This window comes from Natrix helvetica (genome assembly GCF_964273705.1).
Source record: "Natrix helvetica genome assembly, chromosome: Z".
Lineage (NCBI taxonomy): Eukaryota > Metazoa > Chordata > Lepidosauria > Squamata > Natricidae > Natrix > Natrix helvetica.
The window spans coordinates 140,060,185-140,066,467 of NC_138554.1; positions in this window are offsets into that span (position 1 = coordinate 140,060,185).

Consider the following 6,283-nt stretch of genomic DNA (forward strand, 5'->3'; position numbering starts at 1 on the left):
AAGGCGCCGCTTCCCTCGGCTGGCAAATTGAGGAAGGGTCGCTTTCTTTTCTTTTTCTCCTGCTAGCCGGGCGGGAGAGGGCGGGGGACGCATCTGCGGGTCTGCTGAGACCCCTGCCCGGAGTCTGCCTGGTTCTCTTTCTCTCGTCCACCCACCCACTCGCGATCTTCCGAAGAGCGGGCAGAAAAGGAGGTCTCCGACGCCGCCGGCCCGGCTGATCGGCAGATAAACGCCCCCTCCTCTTCCTCCCCTCCTGCTGCCACCGCATAGTCCCGGCGAGATGAAACTGACCCGGCGCTTCGTCCTGGCGCTGCAGCTGCTGGCGGCCAAGGTGGGTCTCCCCGGGGGGGGGTCGCTTGCAGGGAGGGGAGGGGGTCCCGGGAGGGGGAAAGACCCCCCTATTCCAAGCACGGAATGGCCGCTCATTAAGGGGGTGCAAACAAAAAAGGAGGCGCAGAGATTGGAGAAGGACGGCGAAAGGTTTGAGTAAGGACCCTTCAGATCTCCCCCTCCTCAAGAGAAAAGCCCCCGCGGTGGGATGGGGAGGGCTCTGGCTGTTGAGGGGAGGATGGGAGTTTTTGGTCCTTTCGCAACTGGCTCCAAGTTGTGGGCCTGGGGAAGGGTCTGTTTCCCCCTTCTCGACACACCGTTCACACGACCCGCTCAAGCCGTGTCCTGAGTGCGCCCCCTTTTCTGGGCTACGGAGGGTTGGGGGTTGCTCGACACTCGCCCGGTAGAACCAGGCAAAAACCTAGCCGGGGCAGGGGGGGGGGCGTTGCCTCTGCAAAGCAGGAGTCAGCGGGTCCTCAGAACATTGCCCCCCCCAAAAGAGGGGTTCCATGCCATGAAGCTGGCAGGGGGGTGGGATGGGGTGGATGTTTCAAGCCCCTCTGCTTTAAACTGGCTCTCCGTCTACTATTTGGAGTATAGGAGGGAGGGAGTAGGAATAGGAGGAGAAGGAAAAAAGAGGAGGTGGGAGGAAGAAAAGGAGGAAAAGGAAAGGAGGAAGGAAGAAGAGAGAAAAAGGAATAGAAGGACAGGAAGGAAAAGAGGAGGAGGGAGGAGGAGGAATAGGAGGAGAACAAGAGAAAAGGAAGGAGGAAAGGAAGAAAGAAGAAGAGAGAGAAAGGAATAGAAGGACAGGAAGGAAAAGAGGGAGTGGGGAAGAGAAGGAAAAGGAAGGGGGGAGAATAAAGGAAGAATGGGAGGAGGAAAGGAAGGTAAAGAAAGAAGAAAGGGAATGGAAGGAAGGAAAAAGAAGGAGAAAGAGGGAGGAAAAAGGAAGGAAAGAGGAGGAGGAAAAGGAGAAGAAAAATGAAAGGAAAAAGGAAGGAAGGTGAGAAAAGGAGGATGGAACCCTTAGAAAGGGGATACTTTGAAATTCCCGAGTCTCCTTTGGGCATCTCCTGCAATCCTTTCCTGGTTTCTATTCTATTTGGACTCAGTTTCCCAGTCCATGAAATGGGAAGAGAGCCTTTCCCCAAAGATTCTTGCTGAATTTGCATCAGGGGTTTTCCCAAACCGAGTCAACAGTGGGAATGTCCATCGAAAGTGGCCTCTTGGCTTGTCCCTTCTCTGTCTTTGGGACAAGGCTGACCCTTTAAATTTAAATTGATTTGGCTCATTCACGATTCCCTGGCAACATTTGGCTCAACTCTGAAGTCACTCTACACCAAGTCTCGCAGTTCACAAAAGTACCATTTTAGGGGTTTCATTCAAGCTTAGTTTAAAGTTGAACTCTGCTATTGCAAAAAGAAAAAGTAAATGCAGAAAAATAGAGATTCCACGAAGAAAGGTGCAAATGAGACAGCAGGAGTTTAGCTTTGCATTCTCACAACATCCTTAAACCTGGTTGGGTTTAAATGCTTGCTTGATTCACACAGTACCTTGTTTGTGGGTGGGGTGGCTTTCCCCAAATAAGTCAGCTGCTCTCCCCTAAAACCCTCTGCACCCTAAATTCTGTTATCCTGAACCCAGCTTTGACGTAATGTGTGGATGCTTTGATTTCTACTTTCCTGTGGTTTTGGATGTCATGTGAAGGCAACAAGTGGGTTTGTTTGCCCTCACAAATAAATGGATCAGAAGGAAAGTGGGCTTCTCCTTTCCGTTTGCATAAATATTTAAAAGGCATTATAAATGCATGTTTATTATTTAGTTATAAAGTCAATGTATATGGCCACCCAACTCACTCATGGTGACTCTGGACTGCGTACAAAAAATGTAACTTCGTGCAGAACTAAAACTCAAGATAGAAAAATTAAACTAATACAAAAATGAAACCGCATTCCCGAGAGGAAAATAAAACCCCATTGCAAAAATAAATTTTCAATGCAAAGATAAATTCCTAATACAAAAGTTAACTAGCAACTAACAAAAGTTAACTAACTATTGTAGGAACTAGCAATAATACGTACTACAATACCAATGGTGCGTTGTAGAACATCCCAAAATCAAGTTGAATTGGAAAGTCTGAAGGACTTCTCTTAAAAACTGAACCAAAACAAAGAAGAATGAATATCTAGGCTGAAAAGAGAAAAGAAAGACACAATAAACTTAATTTATTTAAATTTAAAAAACCGGATTGAAGCATCCGTTTGCAAGCACAGTTAAACAAAATTATTTTGAGACAAAGGGAATGGTGTGTCATTTTGACAAAGCTGGGCTGCTAAGGTCTTGCAATTGAAATATCATGTGTAAATAGATTCAGAGACCAGTTAAAAGGACAGGAATTGCAAAGAATTTAAAAAGTGACTTGTGAGGATCTCAGCCTAATGCAAAACATATTGTTAAGCGGCTCAAAATATCTATTGTTCTCTTCCCATTAATTCCCACCCAGCTTTCCTTTCTAGCCCAGCCAATGAAAAATAATGGGGGGGGGGGGGAGAGGATTAAAGTGGAAGCTGGAAATGAAGATTGCAATATTTTATCTTAAGATCCATTTTCCTAATCTGGAGACAACGTGCAGCTGAAAGAGTTTGGTGGACGTAAAACTAGAGAAAATTAAAATACTTTGGAAAGTTTCCATGTACAGGGAGCCCTCTGGCTTATGACCACAGGGAGCCCAAAATGTATGTTGCTAAGCGAAACATTTGTTAAATGGGGTTTGTCCCACTTTTCTTGCCACTGTTGTTAAGTGAATCACAACAGTTGTTAAGTCACATGGTCGTTAAAAGGAATCTGGCTTCTCCATTGACTTTGCTTGTCAGGTGGTCGCAAATAGGGGGGTCATGTGATACCCACCACCACCACAACCGTCATAAATATGAATCAGTGGCCAAGAGTCTGAATCCCCCCCCCTTCATTTCAAGGCCATGGTGAAGGACAGATCCTCCCCTGCAGGCCTTGGCAATAAGCCCATTTTACAGAGGGAGAACTGAGGCACGGAATTCCAGAGGTGGCTGGAAAGGAAAACCATCCATTTGGGTCTCTTTTCCTACATCCTGCTTCTGCATTTCTCAGGGGCTTCAGAGGACCTCCCTCGGTGGGATCTGGGAGGGGGCCTGGTTTAGCTTAAGCCCCTCCCCAGAAAGAAGGGGGTATGCTGAGCCTCTTTCTCCCCCCCCCCATTTTTTTCCTGCTTTTCAAGAAAAACATTTGACAACCATTTGTCTGGAATGGTATATAAAGATTCGTGTTTTGGGCAGGGGGTTGGTCTAGATGACCTCCAAAGTTAGGATTTCATGCTTCCTCCCCTCTCGCAGATTTCACATAGGGATTAATGGAGAGTTCATTTTTCCAGCCTCACTTCACATTTTGGCCTGGTTGATCTCTGTCACAAAGATTTGGGGTCAAAAAGTCCCTTCATATAGGTAGTCCTCGACTTACGACCACAGCTGAGCCTAAAATTTATGTTGCTAAGCAAGTGACTTTTGCCCATTTTGCAACCTTCCTTTACCATCATTAAGTGGATCACTGCAGTTGTTAAGCGAGCCACGTGGTCATTAAGTGAATCTCGCTTCCTCAGTGACTGCTTGTCAGAAGGTCGCCAGAGGGGATCGCGGGGCACTGCGACCGACATAAATACGAGTCAGTTGCCAATCGTTTCAGTCACGTGACCCTGGGGAAGCAGCAACGGTCGTAAGTGTGAAAAACAGTCAGAAGTTACTTTGAACGGTCTCTAAAATGAACCGTTCTAAGTCGAGGACTACCTGTACGTAAAAATCTCCACCCACTGCTATGTTGCGTGCAGGGATTTCTGGCTTAGAGGAAATGGCAGAAGAATTTCGGCTGCGCATGTAAGTCTGTGGGCACATATTTGTGTGTTCCAACATTGGAAGGAATCCAGAAAACATGAGTTTCATCTTATCTTGCCAAAATGCCCCAAGGCAAAACATCCTCAGTTGGAGGAAGGAGAAATCTTTCCTGGTCCCTTTCATGAATGAAGATGCTACTAGAGGTATCTTCACGGGAAGACTGACTGCTGAGAGGTGTCTGAGTCTGCTTGTCTTTCTGAGAAAATTGGCTGCCTTGTGGATGGGGCACCACCAGGAAATCTCAGACAGTGAGCAATATAGCTAAACATTTACTCTTTGAATCATTGGCCTAAACTTAGAATAACAGAGTTGGAAGGGAGCCCGGAGGTCTTCTAGTCCAACTCCCTGTTCAAGCAGGAGGGTTAAATTGTTCTCACGGTAAAAAAAAAAAATCCCTTTATTTCTAGGTTAAACGTCTCCCTGATTAGTTTCCATCCATTGCTTCTTGTCTGGCCTTCTGGTGCTTTGCAAAATAAGTTGTATCTCCCTCTTTGTGACAGCAAAGATACAAAAATGGCATTTTTAATTTTTCAATATTTGTTGCATTTTCCAAGCTTAGTGACTTTTAAGAGTGATGGACAGCAACTCCCAGAATCCCCCAGCCAGAATGCTTTAAGAGGGAAGGACTTCCACTCCCAGAATCCCCCACTCAGCAATGATTTAAGAGGGAAGGACTTCCACTCCCAGAATCCCCCACTCAGCAATGATTTAAGAGGGAAGGACTTCCACTCCCAGAATCCCCCACTCAGCAATGATTTAAGAGGGAAGGACTTCCACTCCCAGAATCCCCCACTCAGCAATGCTTTAAGAGGGAAGGACTTCCACTCCCAGAATCCCCCATCCAGCTATGCTTTAAGAGGGGAGGATTTCCACTCCCAGAATCCCCCATCCAGCTATGCTTTAAGAGGGGAGGACTTCCACTCCCAGAATCCCCCATCCAGCTATGCTTTAAGAGGGGAGGACTTCCACTCCCAGATTCCCCCATCCAGCTATGCTTTAAGAGGGGAGGACTTCCACTCCCAGAATCCCCCATCCAGCTATGCTTTAAGAGGGGAGGACTTCCACTCCCAGAATCCCCCATCCAGCTATGCTTTAAGAGGGGAGGACTTCCACTCCCAGAATCCCCCATCCAGCTATGCTTTAAGAGGGGAGGACTTCCACTCCCAGAATCCCCCATCCAGCTATGCTTTAAGAGGGGAGGACTTCCACTCCCAGAATCCCCCAGTCAGAAGGCTTTAAGAGGGGAGGGCTTCCACTCCCAGAATCCCCCATCCAGCTATGCTTTAAGAGGGAAGGACTTCCACTCCCAGAATCCCCCATCCAGCTATGCTTTAAGAGGGGAGGACTTCCACTCCCAGAATCCCCCAGTCAGAAGGCTTTAAGAGGGGAGGGCTTCCACTCCCAGAATCCCCCATCCAGCTATGCTTTAAGAGGGAAGGACTTCCACTCCCAGAATCCCCCATCCAGCATGCTTTAAGAGGGGAGGACTTCCACTCCCAGAATCCCTCAGTCAGCTGTGCTTTAAGAGGGAAAGTCTCCAACTCCCAGAATTCCCTATTGGCGTGGTTTAAGACAGCTGGACAGCTGGGGAATTCTGAAGGTTGTTCTCACTCATCTTAACATTGCCAAGTTTGAACAACTTTGTTCTAAAAGGAGGCCATGTCAAGTCAGGAGGCAAAATTTGATCCTCCATGTTCAGGAGCAGTTTATCTCCAACCAGGTCCGGAAAGGCAATTCCAGAGATAGTCATTCCACTGGAAGAAACAGTTTACAAGTAGTCCTTGATTATGACCACAACTGAGCCCAAAAATCCTGTTGCTGAGTGAAACTGTGAATTTTGCTCCAAAATTCTTGCCAATGTTGTTAAGTGAATCCCTGCAATTCTGTCAGTCATATGGTTGAGTAAATCGGGCTTCCCCATGGACCTGGCTTGGCAGTCGCAAATGCGGATCACGTGAACCCAAGACGCTGTAGGGGTGAGTTGCCAAGCGTCCGAATTTTGTTGACATGACCACATGAGGACGGTCGTT